We start from the raw sequence: 18,798 nt of genomic DNA, 5'->3' as shown, positions 1-18,798 counted from the left end.
TTAAAATCTTGTAGTATCAAAGCCAGAAAACAATAATTTCAGGCTTAAAACTGCAACCGAAAATAAATGTTAACTCAGTAGAAAGAAGAAGCAGTCTTTTTTTGCTGACACTAAGCTGGAAGTTGAACAAATTAAGAAAAAAATAGAGGAAAACTTAATTAAGCCATTATTTATTGAAAAGTCAATTATTTTTAAAAAAGAAACGACCATAAACTTTCAATTAAAAAACTAAATGCATTAGCCTGGAGCTGTTTAGCAAGCGAATTGGTTGGACCTGTCACTCCTGAGCTTTGATTTGATATGTTCTGTTCTTTATTATTAAAAAAAAAGTCTTTTTTTTTTTAAAAAAAAGACCGACTGATAACAACCCGATTTTTTTTGGATTGTAACAGTCCAAGAATGGCCCAAAACTACCCCTGTTAATACTTATTGTCCGTTAAGAACAATTGATTTTTCGAATGTTGTAGATATAGATAATTTCTGAGCTGAAACTCAAAATAAATTTTGCATTTTTGATAATCAACGAGTAAAGTTAGCAAAAAACGGCAATGTTTTAACTACAAGGCACTCTCTGCGGACTCTGAAGTAGAAATAGCCCCCCTCTGAGTCTACAAAGATTGTATGAGTGTTATTTGGGGGTGTACTTTAGGCAAATTTAATCAAAGTGGACTAAAGTAGCTTATTTCGTGCTGTTGTTGATGAAAAAGGCTAAATTTTGAAATGTTTATCCAGATTTTTTGACCAAAAACTTAAATCAAAACAATCAAAAATGCTTGTTCGTCTTCAAAAATAAAATCAACGACACTATTCTTAAAAATTATAACAAACTTTAGCAAAATTGACGAAAATTTAGGCAAAAATTCCGGAAAATGTGAATAAAAACAACGTGAATTCACTCTTCTTTTCTCAGAAGTTTAAGCCTCGATATTTCCCTGTAGAAAACGAAAATTAAAAAAATCTTTTTAATTCCATATTCTACGCTGGACGAGCTTTCTAATGATACCAGTCTCAACTCTCTACGATGAATATATCGAGCGGCGAAAATTCACTGAACAAAAAAAAAAAAACCCAGTTGAGTATATAGTTCCTCCCCCCTCAAGAGGGTCGGAACAATAACTTTGAGAGGCGCTTATAGTTTAAAAGTTCAAATTCGCACTCAATAAAATCTGTTACGGATTTATGGAAGAAATTTAATATAAAGTGAGCTGGTGTCATTCAGGGGATAGTCATAAAGTTACCTCTCTTAAAATAAAGTAATGGAACTTGCTTTTCCTTCTGAAAAATTCAAATGTTAAACCCTCGGTTATGAATAATTTTTTTTGAATGATGAAAAGACGAACAAGAAATTTGATGTGACAAAAATGATTCGATACATAAAAATTTGAACTCAATTTCTGACTGAGTGACAAATTGTTTCAAGTTATTCAAAAGTCACCTGGGCAACTTTTGCCCTCCTTTGTTGCTGCTATTCTACTTATACATTTATTGCCTCAGTTGCTTCTTAACCCCTATTTACTCCTTTTAAAGTGATCACCTAGTGTCTCACCAGAAGCTAGATGGATTGTTCACTTTTAGTTGGGAGCTATTTTACGACACAAAGAGTTGTAAATAGATGAAGTACCACAGTCACAAACAGTTGTCTCGTTGCCTTTCTTCCTTTAATGAAGTGAGCGATTGACGCTGTTTGTCTGTGCGAAGTTTAACTTGTTGCTTCGTAGGTGTATTCCCAAAATTCAATTATTGTTCTGAATACTTTTTATTAGCATCTAGTCTTTAAGAAGTTCTTCTTTCAAGGTAGCTCTTCAGACCACCGTGAACGCTATAAAAAGGTAACTTTACCCGAATTTGCAAGTACGGTTGTTTAAATAGAATTTCATTTCAGCTAGCTTGACAACTGAAAAAAAAACTCAGACGAAAAACTGGTTGCGGGAAAATAGCATAAAAAAGACTAGAAATTTAAAAAGCTGCAATTGAATGTACAAGGACGTCTGGTATGACTGGCTGGCCATTTTGGATTACTTTAGGGTTTAAATTTCAGCGCAGATAGTAAATGACAAAAAACTAACGTGAAGTAACTTGCAGCAAAGTTAGACCACAGAAATAGGACTCAATAAAAAATAATGCTTCCCTAAGGAACCTAAGGCAACACTAGTAAGCTTTACATGATAACTTATTGCTCCCAAACAAAGTTTGTAGAAACTAACTATTAGTGCTGCGCTCTTTCATGCAATTTTTTGCTTGACTGATTCTTCCTTTGACTCTTTCAAAAACGTGATGAACAGGCAACACCCGACTTACTATAGACTCTAGAAATGCTATTCAACATAACTAAATCGGGAACAAGAATTCAAGATGTGAATGGCGGTTATTAGAGATTGACCCTCCTTCTCCCCTCCCCAACATCAGCAACCTCCCAATTAGCCGTCAATCCCCACCCCCCGCAAATTGTTCCACCTGTACCCAGAGCCTTCGCAACAACTCAAGATAACACTCCTGAAAAATATTTTAAAGAACAGACTGATACCTATTTCTGACTCTAAGAACTCCAAGAAAAAATGTTCAGGTTATCTGCTCACGTACTTAATAGTGATTAGCCAAATCAACAAGCTACAAGGTCAACACTACCGGAGCTTAGGAAATAAAACCTACGTCTTGATTACCTGTCCGTCCTTCCAAACGCGAGATTCAACCTGATGGAAGTCGGAATGATACTTGGACAAGATGTGTATGATTTGTTGTCTCCAATGGATTTCCGATGTGGCACTTAGTATCTGAAATAAAAGTTTTCAAGTAGGAATTACGGTGTAAGGTCCAAACAAGAAACATGTAGTGATAGTCACAGATATAACATCACAGAGTAGTTTTGCATCTGTGATAGCAGAGCTCAAAACATAAAGAGTGCGCACACTACATGTCTGGTCCAGACAACACACGCTCTGTTATGTACCGAAAGATGATTAAGGAGACTTGAGGCTCACAGTACTGAAATCCTCATAGAGCTGGACCCCAGAGAGTCTTCATATCCCCAAACAGTCTTTCCCGATGCTCTGGACTTCATAGCTTGGAATTAGTTCCCATAAAAGTCTGATTACTCAAAACCTACGGCTCTTTCCGAAGGCGAGGTGAATCGATGCCGCAAAGTGGACACGCCCTTGGCTATGTTGACACCGTTAGGATGGGTTGCCAGTGGGCCTGTCGTACACAATCGATATTGTGTACTGGATTTTGTAATCGAAATCCATATCAGAATTTTGGCTGATTCAACTTGTGCGGCAAACGCACTTAACACAGTTTTGTTTTTGACTTTGCTTAGCGAATAGTTTATCTGAAACTTGTCTATTTTACTTGGAAAGTTAATACGATTGTGAAGGAATAAATTAAATTGGGCAACTGAACTCGAAATGCAAAACTGAAAGAGAGAATCGGTAAAAAGGTAGCTGCACAGAAGTCACAACAAAATATGAACAAATAATTCCCAGTGCGGGATTTAGGGTAACAGACATAATATGTGAACTGATGAGCAGTAGACAATGAACTTAAATTGACTTTATGACATGCCCTTCAGGATTAAGTACAATTTATAAATCAGTACATCGTATAAGAATTTACTGCACCAAATAAACTGACTATGTACAACATTTCTCCTTTTTTAATGAAAAGTTAAATTGAATAACATGAAAACAATTTTGTTTACATACTAATACTTATTCACCGGTTCAATAGTTATCAACAATATATTTACTGGTTATCATAGCTACTCGTAAATAATAATGTATAAAGTTTTAAACATTGAGTTCAAGTTTACATATCCACCTCATCAATTATCAAATCATCTGAGAGACTTTGATTTGATGATCGAATTCAAGGGTCAGTAGGTGAGACGTCTCGTATGACTGGCGAGGGGAACGAATTAGGGATTGGCTCTGCTTGGGCTGCTGTATCAAGAATGGTTTGTACCACAGAATGTTGTACCGATTCGACATCACCAGCACGACGTTTTCTGCGGGGCTGTCTTGAATTAGGCGGAGATGACTTTGTTGGTTCACCTGATAAATCATCGTTTTCGAAACCAAGATATTTTGGACTTTTTCTTGCCCTTTTTGTTGTACTTGGACGAACTTGATGCAATGCTTCCAAGGGTGCGGAAGTAGACGGTATCATTATTCTTGTAGATTGATTTGTGGGTGGAGGCGCAATAATTAATTTTGATGTTGTCACTTGAGGAGCGGAAATTGCTTCAGGTTCAAATAAAGTCTCTGGCGGCGCGAGATTGGGTGGCATGGCATTCTTACGCGCACTGCTCGTGCAATGTTTGAACAATTAGATGAGATAACTCGTGCTGTGCCTCTTTTGCGGTGTTTCATCTTGAGGTCGCCCTTCTGAATTCGGGTGAATTTTTCGATATGACTGAGTATTATGGCCTCTGTCGACTTTTCTTAGTTTCCTGGTCCTCTTCGATTAATATACTCAGTTAGCTTAGTCCTCCGCTCATCTCTGGTCCCAAATTTTGCAATGTCGCTGTTTCTGACAGTGACTTCCAACTTTCCTGGTTCTCGAATCACTGACGTGTATTGGTCAGCTTTCTGGACGACCGAACCAGGAGCCAACACCTCATATAGGCCGTCGAGATTCCTTTTGGACCGTTTGTTTGGGTGTTTCTTGCAAGCGATATTCAACAGCACCGTAGGTTTCTTGATGGGTAGAGCACGATGGATCTCTGTCGAGCGTAAGAATCGAGTTTCATCACCGTTTGCAAGCCGTTCAGGAGAGAGAGTTTCTTGAGTGGCCTCGCACATATTCTTCTCGACTTCTTCATCGCTACGGTAATTTTCCCAGTGATCCTCTGGTAGCGTTTCGTTGGGTGTTAACGTCTCTTTTTTCTAAATAATTATTTAAAATTCTTTCATAACTTAAAACAGAAGAATATGGTTTATTACTAATGTTGCTAGGCGGAGTGTTGGCTTTCCGCCAAAGTGTGATTCGAATGGCGAAATCTTAGTTGTTTTATGTTTAGATATGCGGAGCTGGTAGAGGATTGATTTTAGTGCTGTTTTAATGGTGAATGAATATAATTCTTTATTTGCTTCTTTAATACTTGCAAGGAAATGTTTAATTGTAGTAATTAATCGTTCCACTAAGCTAAACTTAGAGTTATATTTTTTGTGCAAACTTTTTTCTACTTGATTTCCTATAATACAACGAGCTTGATCTTTTTGTAATGATCGAGGAACTTGTATATAATTGTATATAATTATCCAAAAGTTTAATTACATTTGAAGCGTTTGCATTATCAAAAATTTTAGCAGATGGATATTTGGAAAATCTATCAATATGTTAAAATTTAAATTTCATGATCTTTTTTGTTATGAATGGGGCCTGCAAAATCTGTTTGTATTTCATGGTTCGGGACTATTCATGGAGCAGTGCAGTGCAAGGTTTGCACTCTAATGCTCGTACTAGAAGATCTCTATTCATGTATGGCTACCAACAGTGCTGATCCATACATACCATCCCCAGCTACCCGGGTGACGTGCATGAAGGTCATCGATGAGTGCGTCTTTCAGGGCGTTGGGGATGGCCACCTTCTCATCCATGCAAACTCAGCCACCGCTGACATGCAAATCTCGCCAAAAGCTGTGCAGATAGGGGTTTAGTTGTTTTAATCTTTCTTCGTTGTTCCGGATAATGCAGTCCTGAACTTCTTTGAGCACTGCATCTTTGCTCGTGAGGGAGGCGATCAAATTTTTGATAAACACTTTTCCAATCACTTTGTCAAATGACAAGACTTGAGGGCTATCAGTCAGCGGGGTACTGATATTTGAAAGTGAGGGTGATTGGCGAGGCGTGTGTTGTGTTGTTTCATCCGTGAACTAAACGCGAGGGGAAGTTCGGGTATATCGAATAGAGGTTGTTTTTTCTTTCATGGCGGACACTTGTTGCTTCATTTTTGATGAGTTTTGAATTATATTAATTGAGGTCGAAACCGATTGAATTTCAAAATGGTTTTGAGCAAAAAGCAACTTTTCTCTGTTTGTCAATTGAGCACGTAAAATATGTGAAGTATTTGAATTGTTAGTGCTAATTCTGGAAGGAATTTGAGTCTCATTTGTGATTGACAGCTTAAAGTGGCCTAAGTTGTTGAATTGCTGTGAATTTTGGTAAGCGATTGACGCCTTTCCGGTATTTTGCGTCTCAAATGGTTGTAATTGAGTCTCCATTTGCAGTGTTTAATTAATAGTATTTGTACTATTCGACGCGATTCGTGGATTAACCTGGTGTTTGCTAGCATGAATTGCAAAAGAGGCATTTGAGTTATGTATAGTATGTGGTTGGGTTAATAATTGAGGATTATACCCGGCGGGTGTTTATTTACTTTGAGTAAAGCGTACTCGCGGATCAAGATCACAATCAAAAATTGTGTGATTTGGAGAAATTGATTCCAAAGTATTATTATGCTGAGCAGGTGTTAATTGATTTTGAGTTAAAGGTACGCGCGTTGCGAGTTTGTTGTACAAATTTGTGTAATTGAAAGGGATAAAATTTGAATTAAGCTATCGCTTGGCGAATGTCAAACTATTTTGAGTGCAGCGTACTTGCGCTGCGTGTTGCCCATCTAAATTTGTATGTTTAAAAGAGGTTAGGTTCGAATGATGCTTTTGTGTAACAGGTAACAAAATATTTTGTTTTAAAGATATGGGCGTTGCGGAAATGATGTTCAATAATTGATTAGCTTGTGGAATGGTAGATTTTTTATCTCTTAGATTATTTTTAGTGTTTAAATAAAAAATATTAAGTTGAATTGCCGAAATTTTAGTTTTTTCTTCAATTAAATTTACATCAGTTTGTATACGGGATACGGTGGAAACTAAAAATTCCTCGTCATTTTTAGAAATACTTTTTGCTGGTTGATACGAATTACGGGATATATAGTCAACAAGAACCATTTTTGCGCCTGGTAAATGTTCTATTTTGAATTGGTAAGGTAATAGGCGATCGATCCATCTTGATAGGCGACTGTTATAATATTTATTGAACCTATGTGCTTTTAACAATGAAGGAAGGGCTCGACGATCAGTTATGATTGAAAATTTTTTACCGTAAAGGTAATTTTTAAAATATTCTATAGACCATACCACTCCAAAGAGCTCAAGCTCCTTGATAATGTAACGTTCTTCGTTACTATTTAAGAATCTAGACGTAATTGAAATTGGCTTCCAACAAATAACTGTCAATTGTTCTAATGCTGCTACTAGGCCAGAAAGGGAAGCATCAAATTTTATACGCGTTTCGAGTTGCGGGTGGTAATGAGTGTTTTCTGTTTGATTCGTGTTATAATAGAATTAAAATGTACAGTGTGTTCTTCAGTCCAGATGTATTTAGTTGATTTTCGAAAAAAAGGTCTTAGAGGATGACAAAGTTGTGCTAAGTTAGGGATAAATTTACTAAAGTAATGGACCTAGCCAAGGAAAGAGCGTAATTTTTTAATTGTATTAGGTGGTTGAAGTGAAAAGGTTGTAGAACCTTTAGATTCAAGAGCTGATATTTCTGATTGGGTAATATGGTATCCCAACCATGGAATTTCTTGTTTTGCATAAAGACGTTTTGGCAAAATTATACAGAGGTTATCGGCGTCCTGTTTTTTAAGGCAGTTTATTACAAGTTGAAAATGATCATCTTTGGAACCTTTGCTTACAATGAGAATATCATCGAATAAGCAAAAAGTATAACTATTCTAAAGTCGATTTAGTGTATAATCCATAGCCTTTTGAAACTCGGAAGGCATATCAGTAAGTCCGTAAAAACCAGTTTTAAACTGATATGTGCCTGTCATATCACCGCTTACGATATTAAAATTGCAATGTTTAGCCGTATCAGGATGAAGATTCAGTTGACTATACGCATATTTCAGGTCTATAGTAGAGAAAAAAATTCTATCGGCTAGTTCTGTTTTGAAATCAGTTATTATTTGTGATATCGAATCCATTAGTGTTTCGATATTAGGCATTTGGTACTTTTTTATCTGTAGTTTTATTAAGGATTTTTGAATCTGACACCAATTTTTTTGTTTGATCTCTTTTAACTGTAATAACGATTGGGGAAATGAAATATTGGTCTGAACAATTATTAAGTTTTTCTATATGCTCTTCTTGAAGAACTTTTATAATTTCAATATTAACTCGTTCTTGTAAATTAATGGGTACTCTTCTAACATTCTGATGTTTAGGTTGGAAATTTTTGTGAAATTTTGAATCAACAATGTGAACTTTTGATCTGCCAATTCTAGAAGTAAGTTGAGGAAATTGATTTTCTTTGCGTGTTTTGAATGGATGTTGAGTGTTGATAGTGTTTACCATACTACCTTCATCAGAAAATTGAGTTTGAGTGATTGATATCCCAAGGACCTCAAATAGATCTCTGCTGATATGTGGTTTCAATTCATCTTTATCAACCACGAATTCGGCGTCCTCAATCCGCCAGCCATTACTCTCCGCCAGCGTCTGCATCATTCCAATGATGAGTATGTGTTCCTTAGCAAAAGTCTTGAGTTCTTGTGCAGGTACTGTCGTTAGCAAACGTGCAGGTGGAGAGTTATTAATAACTTCATTTGCGAGTGACTCGTTTAGAATGCTGCACACGCTCCCGGAATCGATGAGGAGACCTACCCTTGTATTTCCAATCTGTAAGATCGTATTCTTGGGTTCGATTTGTACTGTGGTACTAGCAATACTAGCTACCATGTTGTCGTGTGAGCTGTCATAAATTTAACCACATTGGAGGTTGTAATTAGTATTTTGAATCGCATTAACAGGGTTTTCGATGGTGTTTTCCTCAATCGAGTTAAAATTGGAGCGAGTTGATTTAGTAGATGTAGACTTTTGTTTGCAAAAAGTGGTTCTATAAACCACAATTATTACACCTCTTGTTTTGCAATACATCTATCCTTGTGATTACCTGACCAAGTGAGGCCACAGTTTCGACGACAGAGTTGATTCGTTGCGCCAATAGAGGTTGTAGGATTTTGTCGTTGATTCGACTGGCAAAAGAGCCGTTGTTGAGTTATTGCATTCACATGTGACCTGGGTTGAGTGTTTGAGATTTGTAATTGATTCCGATGTCCGAGTTCCATATTTATGGCTAAGCGTAGTGCTTGTGGAGGTCCAATAGTTTCTCTGAGCCGCTCTCTTTGAATTTCAGGGTCCTGCATATTGGCAATGAAAAGATCTCTGATAAGAGTATCTTCTTGGCCTCCAAGATCGCATTTCTTAAACAATTGCTTCAATTTGCCAAAGAAGTGTTCAATGGATTCCCTTTTTGATTGCTTGGTGATGAGAAGCACGTACCTATCGAATGTAATATTACGCGGACGAATAAATGTAACCTCCATGATTTTCCAAATTTCCGCCGTTGTCAGTATATCCATCTTGAGATGCGGGTTTCTGCTACATATAACTCGTCTTCCTTCGATGCCCAAACTTAGGTAAAACATGAATACCGTTTTGCGGTCAGCCTTTATCCATGGTTTATCTCTGAATATGATTCCTATTTCCAACTGTTTCTGACATCGATTCTCCCAATTCATTTTCAATTTTGCGTTCCTAGCTAGACGTTCTCGTTCTGATTGTACTGATGAACCAGCTATTGTTTTTTCAAAAATCGGTTCTAAGGGAAGTTAAACATTCTGGGGTTTTGGCGCAAGTAGCGTATCCAATGCAATATTCTCCTTCGTAAGAAGAACCAATGTCGCCTACATCTGCCATTTTCCACAGTTCAAAGGTGGTTCCGCACTAGGTTTTTCCCAGAAGGGTTCAATACCAAGTGGGGTTCGCTTTTGCGTTGCTGACTGCGCCATGTTGTACACGGTCGATATTGTGTACTGGATTTTGCAATCGAAATCAATAGCAGAATTTTGGTTGAGTTAACTTGTGCGGCGAGTGCACTTAACACAATTTTGTTTTTGACTTTGCTTAGCGAATAGCCTATCTGACACTTGTCTATTTTACTTGGAAAGTTAATACAATCGTCGAGGAATAAATTAAATTGGGCTACTGATTTCGAGATGCAAAACTGAAAGAGTGAATTGATAATAAGTTAGCTGCACAGAAGTCACAACAAAATATGAACAAATAATTCCCAGTGCGGGAATTAGGGCAACAGACATAATATGTGAACTGATAAGCAGTAGACAATGAACTTAAGTTGAATTCACGAAATGCCCTTCAGGATTAAGTACAATTTAACCAAACAAATTGACTATTTACAACAGGGCAAATGACAAATCCAATTGGCCGAAATATCTGATGTGAAATTGCGAGACAATGTTCAAAAGTGGTGAGACATTGAGACTTATGGTACTAAATTTATTTTGATAAGTCATTCCAAGAGGGAAAATCAAGCTCAGAAATTGCTAGAAAGGTCACTGCACTTCACTGTTGTGCACTATGAAGTAGGAGTACTGTAGAGTGAACCGGAACGGAAAACCCCCAACAACTAATGCGCCGCTAGGGGACAATTGTACTCTTTGTTACGAAGATTCCAATCGGACCTAAACCCAAAAATTTCGTATCAGAAAACAATTGATACATATGATGGCAAAAGTTTCGTTAAAATTCTAAAACAATCAGAAGTAAAAGCAACTATTGCCAAAAAATTGTATTTGCCACACCATCCTGCTCTCAACCCAAACCAAACCGAGTAAAGTTTGACATGTTAGCAATGCAGACAGCAGATATATACATGTTTGCTTGAATGATGAGCTCCCGGTGGGACCCCATTAACGAAGAATCCAATGAGACATTGATTTATATGTATTCTGTCAGAAAACAATTGATAGAGTTATTGACAAAACTTCGTCAGAAATCTTTAAAAAATCAGAAGTAAAATCAAGTACGAATGAATGGCATTTGACACACCAACTTTTTCTCAACCTGAATAAGCCAGGTAAATTTTGATTCGTTTGTAATGCTGTCTCTATATACAAAGAAAAGTCTCGATTTATAAGCTACTGATAGGACCTGACTTACTCCATCGGAACCTTTCTCAGAGTTCATGAAAGGCCCATTACTTTAACGGCCGGCATAAAATCTATCTTTCTAAAAGAGATTCTTACCTTTTCAATGGTGTCCTTTAACAGCTGGCCATAGCCGGTGATTCTACTATTACGAGGGACATGTGTTTGGAGCTAAAAGTTTGCCAACCAGCGCTTACTACGCTTTGAAGTGATTTGTAACGGCTGCTCACCTTCCACTTGCAAATTTGAGTTTTGTACTACACAGTTTGTCAAGCGATGGTCAAAAGTTAACAAATGGGATTTGTTTTTTTATTGTAAAACTCGAAAAAAACTGTTCTGATCTGGTTTTTCGGAATATAAATACATATCTTTCCGACAAAAATTGCTTTAAAAAAATTATAGTCTTTTAAGATCAATTAATTGTTTTTTGGGCATACTTCAGGTTTTTTTTGGTTAGCTCACAATTCAATGCAGATGCACCGGATACTTTTTACTTTTCAAATTGAAGCGTGCGTAAGCCCTTCTATTTAAATGAGTGGCATTGACGGCGCCCCTTGCACCGGATATCGTTTCCAGAGATCAAGCCATGCTGTAATCTACGCGCTTGTCGCTGATCTCTACTAAGCATACCAAATCCCCCATTTTCAAATTTTTTAATCATTGATTGCCATTTCTTGCGAATATTAAGGGTGGGTGGTTATTCTTTGCAAAATTGGTCCAAAATTAATTCCGCATGAGCCTATGACTGACGATACATTTCCTCTATGACCTATATGTTCGTCTGCGAGCAAGTAAGGCAAGTAAGGCAAGCATATGTTCTTGTTACCTAACAAAAAACGATTGAGTATTAAAGCCCCGAGATCCTCTACATCTTAGCTTTGTGAGTGATCTGTCATTCAGAATCTTTTCAACAAGGCACATGGTGGTTGAAAGGACGTCATTTTTTGACTGAAAGCGAGCCAAGAATTGCGTACATAGCCTTCTTGCTACTTTGCACTAGCCTGTTCCACACGCCTCCAAAATGTAGTGCGCCAGGAGAATTCATTTTTCAAGCAATGCCTTATTGCTCAAAACGCTTCTTTGTTTGTTCACTGTTCCACTCGTCGACGTACTACCTCTTCGCCCCGACGAAGTTCGTCCTATTAATACTGATAATTGTCTGTGGTTTGTCATGTCTTACAAAAACTTCATGATTTCACTGAGACGTCTGTCCGAGTCTTCTGTTGGAGCTACTTCAATATAGACTGCTCTTACTGGCAAACACTTAAACAGTCAGCACTAACGTTTTTCTATTCGTCTGCCTATCTTCATGGTGAACGGACCAAAGAAATCTCACCCAACGTTGTTTACAACGGTACGTTGATAACCGCTCTTCCGGTAGGTCGGTAATTGGTTGCTGTAAAATCTGCGCTTTTTCTTTACGGCAATTAACGCATTTGACTTATTGACCTTAAAACATTTCGAATGCCAAAAATTCAGAATTTTTGCTGCACTACCTTACCAATGTATTCAGTGCTCTTGATATTACTGTATTCATGTTCCGTCATTAGAAACAATTTGACTAAACGGTGCTTCCAGAATATCAATATCGAATTTTTTGATGAAAAATCAAGCCTACTTTTCTTCAACTGAATCTTCTTTAACGCTTATCACTTTAGTTGTTGCTTCAGTTTTGTTGATCATACGCTTAAGAAACGCTAGAATGTTAAAATCTGCCAAAATTATTGATGCCATGCCTTTGAAGCAGAATTTGCTTCTCAACGGCCTTTGCTTCAAATACTGACAGATGAAAAAATCTTCTTCTAAAGCAAATTTTAAATCGATTTGCTTTGGCCATTCACTTTAAGGTTTTTTGACACCGATCGACCCAGTTAATTGCTCGCTCTTCTTTAGCTCTTCAATTCTGTGCTTTCTTCTTCCAATATCTGCAGGATTGTTGAAGCCACTTAATTGTCTCAACTGTGAGAAATCTGCAGTGTCAAGTATCTCAGCAATTCTATTTGCTAAAAATATCTGTTGCTTTTTGTGCGAGGTAAGTATCCACTGCAGTTCTCTTATTGGATCAATCCAAAAATTTTAAGTGCTAATTGATAGCCCCTGTTCCTTTACTATATGTTCATTTAATCGGACAGCCGTAGGTGCTGCTTTTAATTCCGATCGAGCGATTGACAAATGCCGCATCAGCGATACTCTACTTTTGACAGTAAAAAACGCCAGCTCTATTGAGTTTCATTTTGATTTAGAACATAGTTGAGCAACTGAACGCATTGTGTCCTTGGACGCATCGGTGAACAAAAACAATACATAGTTTGCTCTTTCAGGTGTGATTGGTTGTCTTATTTCTTTGTGTAATTGGTTACAATATTTCCCTCTTTGTTCCACAACAGACTTGCAAGCTATCATCAGTGACTGTCCACTGAAGTCCTAACATCGATGGTTCCGTTCTTGGCTCTATTGGATTGCAACCCTTCAGGAACTCTTTTCAGAGCGGCATCACCGTTGCTGATCGAGTTCTCTAGGTCAAAACCATGCTTTGACAAGAGTGGCTCAAAATGGTGGAAATAATCAATGTTTTCATCCGTGGTGTGCACTGATTTCACGAAGCCACCCATGCTCTTAGACTTGGCAGCTAGAGAAAATTGCCTTTCGTTGTTTATTCCTACTCGATTCAACCGTAGTTTGCCAACGTCGGATCTTTTTTGCATTCAAAAACATGTCTTCGCTACTCTTAGATTCGCACATTTTCAGGTGTTGAAGGACGCCATAGTAATTATAAACAGCTTAGATGTTATTCTTGTTTTTGAAATTGCAGAAAATTTGATTCTATGTCAGCAGTGAAATCAATGGGACCTTCACGGAATCTTAAAATTGTTCTCGAAAAAAAACGTGTTCTGCCAGTAGCTTACCATTCCAGCAGTTTTTTGTACTACGAAACATTTGTCAGTATCTGTATCAATTGTCTCCATATACAATACTTTCAGATTGGTGTTACATTGGAATCTTCGTTTCAACGAATACAAGAATCTCAAAGCGGCGTTCTAGTTGTTGGGAAGCTTTGGTTGTATTTTACTCCAGTATACTCCTATTTCAAAGCGTTCTCCAGTGAACTGCCTTTTCTTTTCGAGCAATTTGTGAGTTTGATTTTTTTCTCGGACTTATCTATTACATTAGCTTTTCGCAGCAAAAGCCTCAATGTCCCGCACTATTGAAAAATTTCTCCCAATTTCTTTTTACTTGGCAGTGATTAAAACTCTTTTTCTTTGAAGGTCTTTTGTACTGTGAATAGTTGCTACATTCAGCGTAACATCGCTTCCTTCTTTGTGCGGAAACTTTGTTTCCAGACTTTTGTCAATGCATGGGACTGTGGATCCCTTGTTTATAAACTCATACGTGTTCATTCTATTTTAAACCCACTCGAGTGAGACTGGTATTAGTTGGAGAAAACTTTAACTGGTTGCAGTTGCTTACTGTGGTAGCACTGACATTTGATGCTTGGTTGTCTTCTTGGCTTTCTATGTAAAGTAACCAAACTTTGATACTTTGTGCATCCTTTTACGCCACGTGGGTGCGCTTTGCAATTTTTGGTTGCATGTCTTTTGCCAAGGCATCCATTTCCATTTCTCGACTAGGCCATTTCGATCTCTGACACTGATGTTCCTGAAAAGCAGGTAGTTCAAATTTTTATTTGTGCCGTTGGCTAGTGGGCATTGATCGTCTTTCTCAGTCTGAGCTTCTTTTGAGTTGGCTGTGATGTTTTACTTTTTATAGAATCTTATGTCTCTGGCTGAAATTTTCTTTTATTCAGTTTTTTATATTTTCTCTATAAGACAAAAAACATTCATGAACAAACGACCTTCTGGCTAACCATTCCTCAAAAAAATCCGGTCAAATCATTCTTCATCTTTATCGTCGACTTTGAGCCACTCTTTCTCTTTGAGATTAAGAGGCAAATTGTCAAATAATGACTGGATATTAAGTCAGCAAATTGTGCGTTTTCTTTGATTACAATCTTCAAATTCGAGACAGTGACTGAAGTAATTTTTAATCTTTTGGATTTGTGCGCTTTAATTGTTTCCGCTTTTCTCTAGTTTTCCAAATGAGCTTCAACTAGAGCGGCAAATTCCCGCTCAAAAGTTTTTTTAGGCGTCAATTGAAAATTTTCTGAAAAGCAATTGCCTGATTTAGCTGCTTTGGCTTTTCCACAAAGCACTGTTTTCTGGTGGCTTACTTTCTCGGACCTAACAACTGGTTTATTCGACACAGTCTTTATAAACATGCTTGTCCATTCAGACAATTTTGAAGGTTCTCCGTTGAATTTCTTGAGCTTAAGTTTCGGTAGTTGACTGCTACTGTTGTGCATCAGACTATATGGAGATTGTTTTACTGTTGAACTGTTCCTCAACTTTAGATAAACAAACGCGTAATCGTCTGTTGAAGAAATCAAGACCTCCATGAAGGTTTTTCAAGTTTATTTCTTCTCTTGTTGAGTAAAGAGTAGAACGAAAAATCAAATTTATCTGAATTTGGAGCCCATGAAGAAACGTCCGACAATTTTTCCGCTTTCCATTTGAAAGGCAACTTTTTTCTCTGTCTTGCAGGATTGTTTCTGGCGTCAAACGCATCAATATCAGAATTTATCGCGACTCTTTTCATATCGCACTCTATTGCTTGTTGCTGCTCAAAATATTGTCGCTGAATTTTGAGCTCTTTCCGCTCGTTGCCTATCTCTCTCTCTCTCTGCTTTCGCTGAAAACGCAAAGGTCTCAAATTTATCGTGAATTCAACTTTAAGCTTCTTGTGAAAACTCAACTAAACTGTGACTTTCCGTTGAAATTTGATGTCAATTATTTGGTTAACCTTTTGATACAAGAGTTTCAACTTACTCGGTGTGTCCGAGTTCTCTTTTGTTTCATAGCCAAGCTTGAGTATTGTTGTGACTTCCTCTAGTGGACATTTGCATCGTGTGTCGTATCCCAATAACTCCTGCGTCGCTTCCGAAGCTTTAGATGCTTTCTCATTAAACTTAAGATCCTTAGAGGTGAATATAATGACTTCAGTTGTTTCGCCAAACTGAATTGTTCTCGTTTTTGCAGATTTGTTTCTTTTTAGTCGAAATCTCCGGTTCAGTAGAAGCCTCAGGCACAACTTTCTTCTTTAAAGACAACGGGTTCACTTCCACTGTCCAGTTGGGCAAGCCAACCGTAAGGGCTGCTCATTTTTGATTCGTAAAAGTGAGTTCTGTGTCCCGCAGTTCATTAAGCGCTGTTCAGAGGTTAAAATTGTTATTTGTTTTTCGAAAGTATAACTCCTTCTTAAAATCTTTTTAACACAACAAGTTAAACTATTTCAATAACGAAATCCCCGATTTTTTTAGTTTTGATTTTTAACTTTCAAAATATCAAAGTTTTGAAAATAAAATCTGTTTTGGATTTTGCCAAGGTGGTTTTTGTAGAGTTGCGATTTCTCTCTAGTGTTTTCTTCAGTTCTCAAAAATATGTTTTTCAAAATCGTTCTCTTGAAGTTTTTCCTGTATGATTTAATGGTTTTAATTACGCTGTAACTCAACTGAATTGATAAGGTGGACAACACTAAGTCAAAATCTAAGCTCTTAGTAACGCTTATTTCACACTTTTTTCACTAATCGGGAACTTTTTTATGCAGAAAAAGGTTTGGTGGCAATTTCATTTTTACTCTTATTTTTCAATCAAGATGACATCAACTGAGCTCAAAACTCTTTAAAGTGTTCTGATCTGATTCTTAGGATCACAAGTTACCTAATTTTAACACAATACATGAACTTTCAAGGTCAACTTATTGCTTTTGGGCATATTTCGTGTTGCTTATTTGTACAGCTCACAAATCATTGTAGATGAACCTTATAATTTTGGTTTTTATATTGACACGTGCGTAAGCTCTTCTACTCAAAAGAGTGGTAATTGTTCTCCGACCATGCAAAAAACTAGCAAACAACTTTGTACAACAATTGTGGTTGGCAATTTTGAACTTAAACATGAAAGAAATATTTACAGTTCCTTAAACTGTCAACATTAGTCCTCGGCCTCAGCAAAACTATAATCAGGCAACGAAAGTCAGTTTTCTCTAGCTGCAAAAACAATTGAATTGAACTTCTAAATGGATGACTTCCTAAACTCATTGCTCACCACTGATAAGGCCATTGATATTTTCAATCAACTTCTTTCAAAGCAAGGTTTGGAGCTAAAAAAGGGATCATCAAACGAGATGCTGTTCAACATTAAATTCTTGAAGAGCTACAATCCAGTAGACAAACAAAAGAGATTCAAGTCAAGTCGAGCAAAAAGCAAAAAAAATCATCGATGAAGCGAATGCAGTGGGCAGTCATTGATGATAGATAGCTTGTAACTCGGCCATTGAGCAACGAGAGGAAAAAAACCAATCACACAAAGGACATTTTTAGTGGTTTCTGATTGTAGAATTTTGTACTTTGCTTAGGCTGACTAGCTGGGGACCGACTAGCGCCAAAAACTCTAACAAATTGAAAGGGGTGTTTTGATGGCTCTCGGACCTCTATCGGACGGTTATTTTGTCCCCACGCTGCTCTTGTCGGCTGTAAGAAACTCTAGTTGGAATAATGGATTGATTCGAGTAATCAAATAACATCAAATGGATATACAAGAAATGTGAAAGATCTCAAAATCAAATCAATAATCAACCAGAGTTTTATTATAAAAGATGGTTCACAACTTAGGCCAAATTCACAACTAAAGAGCTGCTATTCTCTCAATTCTACAAGCTCTGAATTGAGCCGCTTGATCAAATCTCAAGCGTTCTGATTTCCAATCGCGCAAACCGGTGTTCTGGTTTCCAATCGCTCAAACCGGTGTTCTGGTTTCCAATCGCTCAAACCGGTGTTCTGGATTCCAATCGCTCAAACTGGTGTTCTGAATTTATCAAGTCCATTCAATACCCTCAACAATGTTTTTGTTATCACAACTTCTCTACAAGTCAACTCCTAAGCTACAGCTGTGTTTTGATACTGCTTTGGTAATGTTTTGGTTCTACTCCTAAGTAACTTATCAAGCAACAACGTACAAGAATGATCAAAACAAAAGAATCTGTTCACTTCACATAATAGACCACATTAGAAAAGCTTTTCTTACGTAAAGTTTGTTATGACTTCAAAAGAACAATTGAATGACCTCAACGCCTTCTTTATACATTGCTGACTTCTATTCAAGCTATTCAAACTAAAACAAAAGCAGTGTCAGACTTATGACGCTACCAATTAATCAATCGGTCATCTTCATGTTCCAGCTCATTTCAGACTATACCTATGAAATAGTTTCTCAGCTCCCTTCTCCAAAATTTATAGTATCACAATGAAACTCTGCATATTATATCTATACATCCCTCTCTAAGACCTTGCGGAACTAAAGTCGGGAAAGTGAAAAGGAAACTATGCACTTTGTCTCATCTCAATGGTACGATTGCCGCTCTAGAAGTTGAAAATAAGATTTTCCGAATTCTACACTCCTCCCTTCTACACTATTATTCTCCCGAATAATTGCTAAAGCTGACCTACATCTTAACCAACCCTAATCTTAAAAAAAGTGTTTTGCTTGTCTTATGGATACATCTAGTCTCCCTTATCAGTAGTTTTTGCTTCATGCATAGCTTACGTTTGGTTATTAGTTCCACAACACATCACAACAGACTTATTCATCTACGCAAGGCCTGGTAGACCAATTTGTGAACCATCGCTAACTACAAATGAGTATTAATAGTACATCAACGCATTACTCTAGAATAAT

Source organism: Convolutriloba macropyga, chromosome 7 (genome assembly GCF_964194025.1).
Source record: "Convolutriloba macropyga chromosome 7, txConMacr16.3, whole genome shotgun sequence".
NCBI lineage: Eukaryota > Metazoa > Xenacoelomorpha > Acoela > Convolutidae > Convolutriloba > Convolutriloba macropyga.
Note: the sequence above shows the minus strand (reverse complement) of the source record.